Raw genomic sequence first — 15,545 nt, 5'->3', positions numbered from 1 at the left:
GATGGGGAACTGCGTGACAAACACACAGACCAATGGAAATAGGACACACAATCCTTCCCCTCTGCCTGGGCGATAATTAGGTCAAGGAGATAATTAAATCAGATACAATTACCCAACACAATTAACAAAACACAATAGGCTCTGCCTGTGATACAATTACCAAACATATGGGGCTAACTTAATCACTCACAGGCAGAAAAAAAGGTTTTAAAGCCAAATACATTACAGGAGCCATATAGAAAAGGGAACAGTTGGCATCCAATGAATAACCAGGTTGGCAAATGAATAGTGGTGAAATCGAAAAGGCAGAGAGTCTGTCACAATGCTCCCTTTTTGTGGAACACCCGGCAGACCCGGATTGACCCTGTTCGGGTTAACTTGGAGCTGTCCGGTCTCTTGTTATGGGCTGAGTTCTGTTTGCCGGGATAATCCATCTGCATTACCGTTTTGTCTACCGGGCCTGTATTCGATTGTAAAATTATATGCAGGGCCAAGCTCTATCTCAATAGTTGTCCATTGTCCCCTGCAACCCAGTTCAAATACCAAGGTACTGTGGTCTGTGGTCAAGGTGAATTCACACCCATACAAATATGGAGCACTTTTTTTCATAGCACATACCAACGCCAAACATTCTTTTTCCACTGCCGCATAGCTCACTTCACGAGGTAACAGTTTCCTACTGATATACGCAACAGGGTGCTACCCTCCATTATCTCCGTCTTGGCTGAGAACTGCTCCCATTCCGAACATGGAGGCATCCGTGTGCATGATGAAACGTTTGTCAGCGACCGGGGAAGCCAAGACAGAAGCATTCACTAAGGCAGTCTTTAGTGCTTGGAAGGCCTTTTCACAGTCGGGGGACCACAGGTTCTTTTTCGTCAAATCAGTCAAGGGTTTGGCCATTGCACTATAGTCTGGGACGAACCATCTGTAGTACCCTGCAGTGTACAGCATATGACTTTTTGATCACTGTTGAGGGAAGTGACAGATTTAAATACAGGGAGTGCAGAATTATTAGGCAAGTTGTATTTTTGAGGATTAATTTTATTATTGAACAACAACCATGTTCTCAATGAACCCAAAAAACTCATTAATATCAAAGCTGAATATTTTTGGAAGTAGTTTTTAGTTTGTTTTTAGTTTTAACTATTTTAGGGGGATATCTGTGTGTGCAGGTGACTATTACTGTGCATAATTATTAGGCAACTTAACAAAAAACAAATATATACCCATTTCAATTATTTATTTTTACCAGTGAAACCAATATAACATCTCAACATTCACAAATATACATTTCTGACATTCAAAAACAAAACAAAAACAAATCAGTGACCAATATAGCCACCTTTCTTTGCAAGGACACTCAAAAGCCTGCCATCCATGGATTCTGTCAGTGTTTTGATCTGTTCACCATCAACATTGCATGCAGCAGCAACCACAGCCTCCCAGACACTGTTCAGAGAGGTGTACTGTTTTCCCTCCTTGTAAATCTCACATTTGATGATGGACCACAGGTTCTCAATGGGGTTCAGATCAGGTGAACAAGGAGGCCATGTCATTAGATTTTCTTCTTTTATACCCTTTCTTGCCAGCCACACTGTGGAGTACTTGGACGCGTGTGATGGAGCATTGTCCTGCATGAAAATCATGTTTTTCTTGAAGGATGCAGACTTCTTCCTGTACCACTGCTTGAAGAAGGTGTCTTCCAGAAACTGGCAGTAGGACTGGGAGTTGAGCTTGACTCCATCCTCAACCCGAAAAGGCCCCACAAGCTCATCTTTGATGATACCAGCCCAAACCAGTACTCCACCTCCACCTTGCTGGCGTCTGAGTCGGACTGGAGCTCTCTGCCCTTTACCAATCCAGCCACGGGCCCATCCATCTGGCCCATCAAGACTCACTCTCATTTCATCAGTCCATAAAACCTTAGAAAAATCAGTCTTGAGATATTTCTTGTCCCAGTCTTGACGTTTCAGCTTGTGTGTCTTGTTCAGTGGTGGTCGTCTTTCAGCCTTTCTTACCTTGGCCATGTCTCTGAGTATTGCACACCTTGTGCTTTTGGGCACTCCAGTGATGTTGCAGCTCTGAAATATGGCCAAACTGGTGGCAAGTGGCATCTTGGCAGCTGCACGCTTGACTTTTCTCAGTTCATGGGCAGTTATTTTGCGCCTTGGTTTTTCCACATGCTTCTTGCGACCCTATTTTGAATGAAACGCTTGATTGTTCGATGATCACGCTTCAGAAGCTTTGCAATTTTAAGAGTGCTGCATCCCTCTGCAAGATATCTCACTATTTTTGACTTTTCTGAGCCTGTCAAGTACTTCTTTTGACCCATTTTGCCAAAGGAAAGGAAGTTGCCAAATAATTATGCACACCTGATATAGGGTGTTGATGTCATTAGACCACACCCCTTCTCATTACAGAGATGCACATCACCTAATATGCTTAATTGGTAGTAGGCTTTCGAGCCTATACAGCTTGGAGTAAGACAACATGCATAAAGAGGATGATGTGGTCAAAATACTCATTTGCCTAATAATTCTGCACTCCCTGTATATATATATACATATATATATATATATATATGCCCTTACATATATGCATATATAATGGCATTTTGCATAGGCCTGTCCAGGGGGTGTAGGTGTATACATAGAGATGTATGTATGCCCCCTTGTCAACATACATCTCTATGTATATAATATATATATATGTGTAAGTGGGCTTATTGCTGCCCATTCAGTTTTGTCTATATATGTGTGTATGTATATATATATATATATATATATATATTATTATTATTTTTTTGGGGGGGGGGTGTGCCCAAGCATCTATGAATGTGTATATATATATATATATATATATATGGTCCCCCAGTTTTGTATGTATGTATACATATATATATATATATATATATATGTATGTATATATATATATATATGTATAGAAAAAATCCAAGGCAGCACACAGATATCCGTGAAAAACGGTGTTTATTCCCCCATGTGAGGACAGCAACGTTTCAGCTCTCTCTATGGAGCCTTTGTCAAGCCATAACAGTCAGTGCACACACAGGTGTTTATATAGCATATCAAATTATACAATAATTTTTATAAAAAAGTGGAAATTATTTTTCCAAATTCATAATATATATATATAATAATCGATCATTATACAAAATTCATATCAGTGTTCAAGTGGTATTATATAAAATCCATAAATTAGTTAATTCTAGTTTATAAACATGATTGATGATAATTACATACAAGTGCCCATGATTGTGTAAATATTAAAAAAATCGATGGAGATCTCACATACTGGAGAAGAGAGCAGGATTCACTCGGCGTCCGGAACTTGATGAGACACATGCGCGGGACATCACTCGTACCGCGAGATTATCTATGGAAGGCAGAGATCGGAGGCCCGCAACCTAGATGGCCGCAAGGCATCAGAAGCATACTGCGCATGCTCTTACCCGAACATGGGCGGACACAATCGGCAGACATAACAATCATGTGACCAGTCACATGATACACACATAACAACACGTTGCGGGCTTATAGCGATCTTTGATCACAGACTACATTATCATAAAGAAAAGGAGGGCTCCAGCAGTTTCTGTCAAAACAGTGGGAAAACCACTCTTATATTTTACTGCCTCATCCCCATATTGTTAAAAATTAATGCCCTTCACGTCCGTGCGTCACATACATTCAAACTAATGTCTCCTATGCCAGCAGACTCAGACCGGGTACCAATCGGAGGTCACAGGCAATTGAGGCACCTGTAGACAGAGACGTCACCTTAGGCTGACTCTGTATCACAGTTGCCCCATCAGGAGAACACGTAATAACACCCGTTCTACACGTGTCGTGTCGCTGCCTTCTGTCCAACCACATGTCTAACAGGGAGAGCCATGTCTCAGACCACAACCGATGCCCAGCCCCCCCATAGTTCCAGGCCCAAGACATCTGCCCATAAACCACACATTATTATAAAAGTATATCAAAAATAACAATTATTTGATGCCGGTAGGTCCTGCCATCCTCCAGTATTCCTAGAGATGATCCAATAGTAAGATGTAACTTCACGTTCATCTACAAAAATATAGAGAGGCAATATTACTAATCATTTTAGTTAAACAAATGCACTTAAAGACAGCCTTACACTTGGGACAAGTAGAATTTCTCAGAACCCCACATTTAATTCACAAAACAGGGTAACATAAGGTCACCTACAATGACGACAGACATACAAAAAGGGGGAAAACATGAAACAAAACTGAGAGAGTCAAACTACCCTAAAATCTACATTGAGCCCCCTTGGTTTAAGAGTCTTCAGCTCAAAAATCCAATAGAGCTCTCTTCTTTTGAGACGTATCGTCCTGTCCCCACCCCGTCTGGATAAGGGCACTCGTTCAAGTATCCTAAATTTTAAATCCCGCTCTAAATGGCCTACCTTTGTAAAATGCTTAGGTTCAGGTAAATCCAGCCTCTTTTTTCTAATGGTATACCTGTGCTGATTTAATCTGGTTTTGAAATCCCAGGTTGTTTCTCCAACATACCATAGTCCACAAGGACACGATGATAAATAAATTGCATATGTTGAATCACATGTCAAATACTGCTTAATTCGAACTGTCTTCCCAGAGGCTGGATTTACAAATGAATCACCCCTCAACATATAGGGGCAATTCACACAATTGTGGCATGGATAGCAGCCCTTACGAGTAGAGCCAAAATATGTGCCACAATCAATCCTTGCAGATCCAAGTCAGATCTAACTAATTTATCTCCCAAATTTCGGCCTCTCCGAAAAGAGCATAGAGGAGGAACTTTAAATTCTTCTCTATTGTCGAAACCACTAGCTAAAATTGGCCAGTGTTTCCTGACAATAGAGGAGACTTGAGGGCTACTGATACAATAATCGGTCACCAAAGGGATCCTTTGTATAGACTCCCTCGGTCTCACCTGATCTCCATCTCTCATCCTAGCTCTAGTTTTCTGAATGCTCTCTGTAACAAGTTTATTGGGGTAACCCCTGGCCCTAAATTTACTAGCCATTTCTGATACACGCTGATCCCTCACTGGGCCCTCACCAACTATCCTAGCAACACGTAACATCTGGCTCAGGGGAAGAGATTCAATCATCGGCCTCGGGTGGTGGCTCTCATATCTGACAAGAGTATTTTTATCTGTAGGCTTCACATAGAGGTCAGTGGCCAGAGTATCACCCTGAATCACCACCTCTGTGTCAAGAAATTGCAATTTGTCATGAGAATACATTACAGTAAATTTGACACTAGGGTCAATCCCATTCAAAAATGAGTGGAAAGCCATGAGGTCCTCTGTGGCGCCCACCCATATCAGAAAAATATCATCTATGTAGCGCCACCACCCCAGCACATGGCTGAAGTGGCGGCACCCATAGATATAAGAGTCGTCCAAAAACGTCATATATATGTTTGCATAGGTGGGCGCCACATTGGACCCCATCGCGGTCCCTCCTAACTGTACATAGTAGTCATCCCGAAATAGGAAATAATTCCTGCATAAAATAAACCTCAGTAGGCCAAGTAGAAACATTCTACATTCCTCTGTATAGTTTGTCAGAAGAAGACATAATTCCACAGCATGGAGGCCTAATTCATGATCAATTGACGTGTACAAACTGCACACGTCAAAAGAGGCAAGAATGGCACCATCTGGGACCCTCAGATCTTTGATCTTCATCAAAAAATCATTTGTATCTCTGATATAGGATCTAGCAGATACCGCAAAAGGCCGCAAGATCCTATCCAGAAAAATAGCCGGGTTACAAAACAGAGACCCCCTGCCGGATACAATAGGCCGGCCAGGGGGCTCCCGCAGATTTTTGTGTATTTTTGGAAGGGTATATAATATAGGAGTTATTGGTTTTTCACATAACAAATAACTACATCATTTCTCATCAATGATGCCACCAGATTTGGCCTGTGTTAACATATCTCTAAGTTCCCTCAGCAGATTAAATTTGAGGTCATTTGAGACCCGTTGATATACAATATTATCGGGCAGTTGAGATAAAATTTCCTGCACGTAATGATCCGTATCCATTACCACAACCCCACCACCTTTGTCCACAGACTTGATGGTGAGGCTGTGGTCCGCAGACAGATCATTGACGGCCTTGATATCATCAGAAGTCAAATTCCCATGGCTCAAGGAATTCACCACCATATCCTGTTTTAATTTTTCTATGTCACGCCCGACCGCCAGAGCAAAAGCCTCAATAGCGGGATGGTGTGACACAGGATTAAAATCACTCTTCAAAAACAATCCCGTACCTTGTAGACTTAATTCACTAATTCTCACATTAGCAGACGGGGGGCTGTCCTGATGCTCAGATGCCCACACCTTCAATTTGAGCCTACGGTAAAACCTCTGTAGGTCTAGTTCTACATTGAACCAATTGGTTTTGGCAACTGGGCAAAAGGACAAACCCTTATTTAAAACATGAATCTGAGCATCAGTTAGTTTGGTTGAAGAGATGTTTACCACTGTATTTTCTTCTTTTCTTTCACAGTCCTTGGTCTCAGGGACCTTGGTGTCCTCTCTCTTTCGCCATTTGTGCTGACGCCGACCGCCCCGCCGGAGTCTCCTGGACCTGTGCTCTATTCTGGAAAAGGAGGACAGGGGACTCTAGTGTTGGGAGAATGTGCTGTATTTTTATCCTTGGGACCTCGGTTTACATTTCTACTGTCGCCCACCATAGTTGGATTTCTCTTATCACCCAGTGGTCTCCGTTTTTTTTCGCAAATCACCTTGCCAGTTGTATACATATCCTGTAGCATAATCGTCCATATCCCTGGACCATTTATTTATTTTTTTAATCTGGAGATCACTTTTGAATTTTTCAAAAATTAAAGAACTAGTTGACATATAAGTATCAAAGTCCTCTGTAGGCAACATAGCTTGTAGTTGTTCAACGAGGGACTGTATACCAGCTCCCGTGCAGGTCAGCTCTTTTAGCAAAAATTCTACATTTAACAAAATTTAATCAAAAGCATATTTGTTGGAGATCTTGGTAAATCTGGCACAGACCTCAGGATTATTTAAAAATAAATCTGTTCTGAGATGCGAACGCATCCCTCTCGGTATTCTATGGAGGTGGTGATATTCGCTTAACGTTTGCAGGTGTAAGTCCAAATTAATAGAACGTTTCGATTCATTTTCAAATTTTTTCTTAACGTCTACAATAGAAGGAGCAGATAAAAAGGAGACATCTCTCACCGTGTTCTGAAAAATTCTTTCCTCGTCCTTTCCAGCACAACACATCGGGGTTAATGATATTTGCAGTATTATCCATACTGGTGGTGCAAACCAGCTCGTCTGGTCCAGACAGTATAAAACAAAAAATAGATGAGCAGTGTGTGCTGCTCATCTATTTTTTGTTTTATACTGTGTATATATATATATATATGTTTATAGATGTGCCCCAAGCATCTATAAATATATATAGAGTTAAAATGTGGCCCTGCAATCCCTATACCACCAACGCTGCATTCCCTATACCCTATTACACCAATGCAGGATTAACCCCTGCTCTATATCACCAACGCCCTATACCTCTATACCCTTGCAATAACCCTTGCTACCCTGCCCTGTATTCCATTTACTTCTGCAATGCATTTACCCCTGCATTGCATTACCCCTGCTGGTGTTATTAACCCCTTTGATTCCCCTTAGGGACAGAGTGTGAAGCTAGGTTGGGTGGGCTGCTACTAAATAGGGTGTAAGTAATTATAAGCAATAATTAGACTGTAGAATTGTAGTGTGTTTATAAATACCTTTTATTTAAGCACAGTGTGCAGTCTTTTTGTTGTAGTAGGCGCCGCAGCAATAGCCGCAGGTAGTTCAGTATAGAGTAAGGTAATCAGTGTATTTAAGGTATAAATAGATGGAGGCATCACTAGACGACTCACGCCTATTTATAAATATTAATTAGTGGTATTCCCCAAAATATCAATAATTAATATTTCCTTTAACATTGGAGAGCCAGGCCCACTGCTAAGTATTTGTGTCCGTGTTTGGCTTTGGTGAAGGAAGTCGCTTATTCTGTGAATTAGTTAGGCAAGAGAGACGCGGTCAGTGGTTTCTGAGCCTCCGGGGCCTGATAATTCGGACAGAACGCAATTTTTTCAATCAGAGCTAGACATGGGCCAAAATCTACAGCAGAGAATTTAAATCTTTCTAATTTGTGTATTAAGTATTTTCTGATTCCCTTACACGCCCACTGAACACTGGAGAGAAGTCGTCACATAGATCACTGAAGAGAGAACCATCATCGGTGGAACTGAACAGAAGTCGTCTGGCTGGTCGGGAGAAGGCGTTCCAGTTATTGAAGGACCTCCTCCACGCAGCAACATAGGACAAAAAATAATGGCACCAAAGAAGATGGCCACTCGTCAAAAAGTATGGACTTCTCCACACTGCAACACCTCAGCAAACGTAGCACATTCAACCCCATCATCCCCACCACTTACAAATCCACTGAGCTGCTATGGTCCACTGACCAGGCATAAGCTCATGATAAAATCTGTATTAATAATAGTGTTTAAAAAAACACCTGGCTTGGAAGCCAGAACATCTTGAAACACTCACCAGCACAACAAAGGCAGAGGAAGTTTCCAACATGGCAAACTTTCACTGCAATTGTTGTGTTGAGAACATCAAACAGTTGCACACATTACAAACACAACTACAAGAAAAGGCCCAGTGTACAGTCGAGAGGGGCAGAGAGATTTGCGTGTTAGAGTCTAGACTCTCAGGCAAGGAGAGTTTCTACTCTGACATGGACAAAGAGCTGCTCAGACTGTACACTGAGATAAATCACTTCAGGAACAATGCGGTATCTACGGATACCATGATTGTTCAACTTCGAGAGGACCTGGCTGAGAAAACGCAAACCATTGCGGATTTGCAGCAGGTCGTTTCCAATCTGTTACTGCCTGGTGCTAATAGCATGTTGCCGACGAAACAGGTTTGTGTTTCGGGAACGGCGCAGGGGGAGACACTAGGGGACAGGTGGAACGGACACTACATTGTACCCAAACATCCAGGGAGAACAGGTATAACAGCTGCTTCCAGGATCAGGACAACAATTGGGGAGAGGAAAGTGGTTGGCTATTTGCCACTTCCAATCCGCCAACGCGTCCGGAAAGACAGAAAGACTTTAATCCTAACCATTCCAGTATGGAAAGGATAAACTTCCTGTTACAGATTTGCAAGGATATCCCAAAATACGATCCCAGTATAGATCCGTTCACTTCATGTGATATCTTCGAGGGTCACTGTAACAAGTATTCAGTGGCTCCCGAATATCGCATGGAGTTATTCAAGCTGTGGTTACCTACACACCTAAACCAAAGGTATGAGGTAACGGGGAGGACGCAACCCATGAATGGACCATTTTATGATAAGGAGGAGCGTCTCTCCATACTCATGAGACTGGCAACGGGCCATTGGGATGTCACTCCAGATATCCTGTCTAAGTTCAGACCCGCTATACATGACGAACCTCTGTCTCTGTGTAGTCGGTTTGAAGAAATGTACAGGAGGGTTACAAAGGATCAAGGTATCGGAATTCCACAGGGTCTGTTTGTGGAAAAATTCCCATACCTTGACACTGCAATCCGGCTAACTGCAGCTAGGGAGCCATCCCTCACAGATGCGGCTATGATTATTGAGCAGTGTAGACAGGATACACTGCACAATAAGAAATCCGTCAAAGTGAGGGAGCGTGTGCCTGCACACGTTACATCTTAAGATGAACGGGTACAGCACACCAAGGCTAATTCAGCTGTTCACCCCATGACCCGCCATTGGAAAAGACAGGAGGCATTCGATGCCTCCTGCGTTTACAATACGGGCACATAAAGTGGAATAGTCCACAATGGCCACGTAATAATCAGAAAAATCCTGAGAGAACGGGCAATAATAATGGTTTCAAGATGAAACCTAATTATGCCAAATCAGTGGGGAAATATGTTGATAAAAATCTGGGACATTCACAAAGCCAGACACCAAAATGTGTGGCTGTTGTGAATACCCCAGCGCATTCAGTAAGGAGTGTGAAATCCAAGGAATCCACACCAAGTGTGCAAGGCAAGAACCCACAAATGGCATTATGTACCTCACAGGTACCTACTGGGAGTCTGGTAGAAATTGATTGAAGATCAGGGGTCCCTAAAGATCTGGCACCATTATGTCCCATCATACTGGATTCTTAAGGGAGACCCCACATAAAAGCCAAAATGAGGAACCAGGATGCTGAAATCATGCTTGACACTGGTGCAGAAATCTCCATTACCAATGTCAAACATGATTTACATCCCAACAGCCCTCAGTGTGTGGTGATCAGATTTGATCACCAACAAGGGGGGGGGGGGTGAAAGCCCACAGAATCGAAGAGGCAATTGTCCAGATTACAAGTTACATGACCCTTAGGATCCCAATATGGTATTACCCCTGTTCTGACAACATTATTGGAACCGACGTAATGACACAAAATGGGGGGATCCTAGATCTGGCAAATGGTATTGTATGGAAGGGTCCCAGGCAAACCAAGGTGTTTGTCATCCAATGCCAGTGTCTGGGAACACCATTGCCAACAGAAGAGAATTCTACTGAAGAACTTGAACACAAATGTCTGGAGGTCTCGCATTATCCAGACCTTGAGCCTATTGTGTATGAGTACCCTGATCTGTGGGTCCAGAGCAAAAATTATTGTGGCAGACTGATTTGAGTTCAGGTGGATATACAAGGTCCCGACCCTCCACCTCAACGCCAATACCGCTTTCCGCCAGAAGCCACCCATTCAATGTTGGACACCGTCCAGGAATTGAAAACTAGGGGTGTGGTCATAGAGGGCAATTCTAGATGCAACAATGCCCTATGGCCAGTAAAGAAGAAGGACACCAATTCATAGAGGCTCACCATAGACCTCCGGGTCCTTAACAAATACACCCCAATGTCTGCTCCAGTGGTGGCACGTACTCCCAACATCATGGCCAGAATAAGCGGCAAAAGTCACAATTGAACTCACCGAAAACTGTAGGTACAAATTTGCCTTTACAGTGGGGGACAAACAGTACATGTTCGGTGTACTCCCCCAGGGGTTCCACAGTAGTCCCACGTATTTTCACGGCCGGAATGTCTTCTACAATACGTGGACGACTTGCTCTTGCACACAGAAACCATAGAAAAGCACTTGGTTTTGTTGAAAGAGCTATTGGGACTCCTGGCCAGGTCAGGACTCAAATTGAGTCCCCACAAGGCAAATTTGGCCAGAACAGAGGTGACTTTCCTTGGGGTCCAAATTTCTTTTGGAGCCAAAGGAATCGTGGCAGCCAGAGTGGAAGCCATGGTAAAGTTACCTAGGCCTGGCACTCTACAGGATTTGAGAAAATTCCTGGGAGTCGCCAACTTCATGAGGGAGTTCATAGAGGATTTCGCTGCCAAAGGTCGCAATCAAAGGTTGGTCTGAAGCACAGGAAGAGGCTTTTTCTACTTTGAAAAGGAACCTCTCCTCTGCCCCTGTACTGGCCACTCCCCATCCTGAAGGGGAAATGGCCATACAGGCGCATGCAGGGACGGAGTCTATCTCAGCGGTCCTCCTACAGCAGATAGGGTATGATATTAGACCGCTGGGATACTTCTCCAGGTTACTTTCACCCATTGAACGAGGGTTCGATGAGTGTGCCAAATAACTGGCAGCCATACACTATGCCATCAAAACCACCAAGCATATTGTAGGCTTCAGGCCCCTTACCTTGCAGACTCCACACTCTCCATTGGCCCTCTTGCTCCGTGATACACTCCCTGGAGTCTCCCAACAGAGATTCGGGAGGTGGATTATGGATCTCAGTGGCCGGAGTCTGCAGGTGAACCACAAGGCCAAGTATGTTCTGTCCCAGTTACTGAACCTGACTGGAACCGAACATGACTGTGGCCAACCAGCGCAAATCAACGCGCCACAAATGTTCAGGACCAATAGACATCCAGAAGATGTTCATGGCTCTTGATTCTACATGGATGGGACTTATGTGAAAGTTTTGCTGTTCTGGATGAGACCACAGGTACCCAGAGTCTCGTCAGGTTACCATGTTACATGTCGGCACAGCGGGCAGAACTGGAGGCAGTCAAGGAAGCTCTGCTTCTTCAACCCCCAGGGAAACTATATATGGCGACAGTTTATATGTAGTTCGTTCTCTCACCCTGCATCTGGACACATGAAAAAGACGAGGATTTGTGGACAGCCAAAACAAACCTCTAGCTCATGTGTCGGTCCTGAAGGAACTATGGGAATGGGGCATGGCAACCACAGCGGAAGCAGCCATCATTAAAATCCCTGCGCATCAGAAAGGGGACGAGCCTTTGACGCTAGGCAACAACAAGACAGATGAATTGGCCAAACTAGCAGCAGTGTCTGGTATCCTTCGGGAAACAGGCACTGAGCCGCTACCAGTTTACCGGATTGCAGTTTGTACCAATCTGAAAAAAGGCCCGGTGTCATTTGAGGAGGAACAGGCCAAAGATCCTCTTCTAATGACACACCTCACATCTCCACAGCATCCCTGGTCAACACAACAAGGGATCCTGTGTTACGATACCGGTACACAGCAACTTCCTCTTCCTGTGGTTCCACAGCATCTGCAAGCAGAGCTGACGAGATTGAACCACCAACTGTTTGGACACCTTGGCCAGAATAAACTCTTGTCTCTCCTGGGAACAGGTTCTGTCATGATAGGGTATCCCCAGAGTGATAGAGTCAGACAGAGGAACCCATTTCACGGGTAGGGTAATGAAAGCGCTTTGTGGTTTTTTAGACATAAAGCAAAGGTTTCATGTGCTTTACCACCCTCAGTCTGCAGGCATAGTGGAGCGGATCAACTGGACCATTAAGACACGACTTTCCAAAGCGCTACTGGAGAAAGGTTCCTCATGGGTAACCTCTCTTCCAGCTGTGCTAATGGGAATCCGAGCTACCAAAGCTACCAGTACCGGTATCACACCTTTTGAACTCATGACCGGAAGCAAAATGCTTCTATGCCTGCCCAATGAATCTCTAGTGTCAGAGCCCATGAAGAACGCCATCACTAGAGTCATGTTTCTCCAACAGGTTCAACAGAACCTGAAAGAGTTATTGCCTCATGCAGCGATATGGCTGCACAAACCGTATCTACAGGGGAAGACACCAATGCCCTCTGTAGGAGAAATGGTGATGGTAAAAATCTTCCATCGGGCCAGTCCTTGGGACGCAAACTGGGAAGGACCCTATCAGGCCTTTGAAGTAATGGGTGACACAATGCTAAAGGTGCCAAGGCCGATGACAACCAAGAAAAAAAATCACATAGGTGGCAGGAAGTTTTGTGGATCCATATGGACCAGGCCAAGGCCCCCCGAGCCCCCCAACTCAATAACGTGTACTCGCTTAGAGTTGGGTGAGGGGGGGGGGGGGGTTTGGTGGGTCGATGGTGAAATCTGTGTGTACTGATTTACATATACATTGAATTGACAGATCACGGGAGGGAGACTTGCCAAGGTTCCGACTAGTCAGAAAAGATTTAGGGATCCTCTGAACATGGCACATCTCCAGCTTGTGACACTGGTAGTAAGCATGATGATGGCAGGCTCAGCCTCTTCAGGGGAGGGCCTGGGAGTAAATAATGATATAGCCAACATATCAATTAGTAAACCCGGTCTTTTAATGGTGGAATGTTTGGATGGCAAAATCCAGGAACCATACGAGAACTTCTCCTTTACAACGGGACAGTGGTATCGGCAGAGGGAGGGTTTTGCCAAAGGTGTAATTCAACATTATATCCCTGTGGAGAATGTGTCTGCCATACAACGTGACTTACATGCCCTCTGCCTCGAGGAATTCAGACATTTTCAAGACTCAGATCCTACACCTATTAAATCTTTAAGATGGGTGTCTAGGGACCCTCATTTGCACCCTTACAAACAAGTGGAAGCCAACACTACTACGGTGTTGTGTACCAAGGAAGGGGTTCTGAGTCCTGAAGATGTCACAGGGGCAGAGTATAGTGGCTGGTATATCCATAAAGCAACCTTTATAAGGAAGGACAGCCATGATGGTTGAGGGTAAGGCCATATTTTGATAGACCCATTCCGGTAAAGGGTACCCTAAAAGCTTATTGTATGTTGAGGGATTCCCAGATGATTATCATTAGGGAATCCAGTTATGTTCAGGGACATGTGTCCACAGTACATACGAACCAGTATAATGATGTTAAGGTTAAACTGCAGTAACTCTGGTCAGGCCCTATGGAATGACTAGAGTGGTCTGGTAAAACTGGAAGGCTTTTTCCGAGCCACAGTTTTAAAGGTACGGACTGATGCCAAGGATCCTAGGTATGCTCAGTTAAAGGGATCTCCATCCATACGGTCTTTCATGATCACCATCATTAGAGACAATTGTGTTCAGGAGGTGACTGGATACTATTTAGTCACCTATGCCCACTGGGAACAAGATGCCCAGATGGTAATGTTGGACACTAATACCTGGAGTTGGGATTTAGTGTGCAATGGGGTGGATACACTTACTGTGGATGTATGGATGGATGGTACCCCTATGACTGAGGAATACCTGGGTAGGTATGTGTCTTCCGATTGCAAAGACCCCAGTGGCAGGGATATTAACTTTGACATCAATATAGATGGTTTGTTTAAATGGCCGTTTTGTGAGACAGTAGATGAAGGGTCTATCTGTCTAAATCCAAACCCGTAGGAAAAGTAGTGTTACAGGCTGGAGAAAGTGAACAATGGTATCCGTTCGGAGGTAGAGGGCAAGTTTCTGTAACAGTGGTGAGGATCCTCTATGAAACGACAGGTCTCCAACCTGTAAAACTGCATTCGGACTCTTGCAAAGCCCCTATCCATCAATTGGCAGATCCTATAGCTCCTCAACTGTCATCCCCATGGAAGATCATCACGGGTGCAAAATTCGTCCAATTTACCTGGAGAATTTCTGTGGATGACTTTAGAGTTGATCATTGGGACCACAGATGTGGGGCGTTTGTGAGGAACCAAATTTACATCATAAGAGATTGGATAGAGGCGGGGCAAGAGGTAAGAAAGGACGACCTCGGACACAGGAAACACGGGAAGAAGAGAACTGGTAGCCATGGGACTAGGTGGAGGTGCATTGGGAGTAGGCTCCCTGAACAGTATGGATATGGAGGTCCTGAGAAGTAAACTTAGGATTGTTGCACAACATGCCGGGGAAGGAATCAAGACCCAGCTTGATGTAAACCACATCCTAAAGGGTTTGCAGCATTCGCACATAGATGCCACTACCTCCCTATCTTCTGCTCTACGAGAGAAGTTTAGAAGGTTAGTTGTGGGTCTCTTGGAGGAACAGGATAGAACTCAACTTGCTCTGGTGTATATGCAAGTCCAAAGTGAACTCTTGGACAACCTTAAACATATTGTATCATCATTGTACGGCTGCCACTTCCCATTCAACCTCTGCCAACGGGTAAG

This window comes from Bufo gargarizans, chromosome 1 (assembly GCF_014858855.1).
Source record: "Bufo gargarizans isolate SCDJY-AF-19 chromosome 1, ASM1485885v1, whole genome shotgun sequence".
NCBI lineage: Eukaryota > Metazoa > Chordata > Amphibia > Anura > Bufonidae > Bufo > Bufo gargarizans.
This window is presented reverse-complemented; position numbering follows the sequence as displayed.